Source organism: Rhamphochromis longiceps, linkage group LG14, assembly GCF_057381845.1.
Source record: "Rhamphochromis longiceps isolate RC_006_pf linkage group LG14, R_longiceps_female_GT1.1, whole genome shotgun sequence".
Lineage (NCBI taxonomy): Eukaryota > Metazoa > Chordata > Actinopteri > Cichliformes > Cichlidae > Rhamphochromis > Rhamphochromis longiceps.
In genome coordinates, this window is record NC_140570.1 from 29973418 (window position 1) to 29973934 (window position 517).

Genomic DNA, 517 nt, shown 5'->3' on the forward strand with positions numbered 1-517 from the left:
GTTAAAGCTCTAATGTACAGCCTAGAAATGAACAGCAGCACTCGGCGATTTTACGCATCATTAACTGCATGTAACAGTGTTGGATTTTGCTGTTATGAGTTCTTATGTTCTTTATAGATGTTTAATCAACTTTTATCATCATCTAATAATGTCTGTGATGACGTGTAGATGGCACTTAAAGGGATCTGATCTGTAAAACGCTACTCTTAGACTGCCCAGATACTGATAACCAGCGCCTTCATGTAAACGCGCACGGGAGACCCTCTTTGTGACCGCTTATCCTGATTGTCAGAGCGCAAGATATGCGCCGTTATGCTAAACTAGCTTAGTACCAACAGAGCCAAACTCTCTTCTCCAGCCATCATTAGTATGTTTGTGTGTGTTTGTGTGTGTGTGTGTGTGTGGGGGGGGACCATTGTGGTGCAATCCACACGATTCATAAACACGTGGACAGCCTTTGAAGGCTCACAAAACGTGTGGTCAAAGCAGTTCCCAATTCATTTTTCGACGTCAAGAC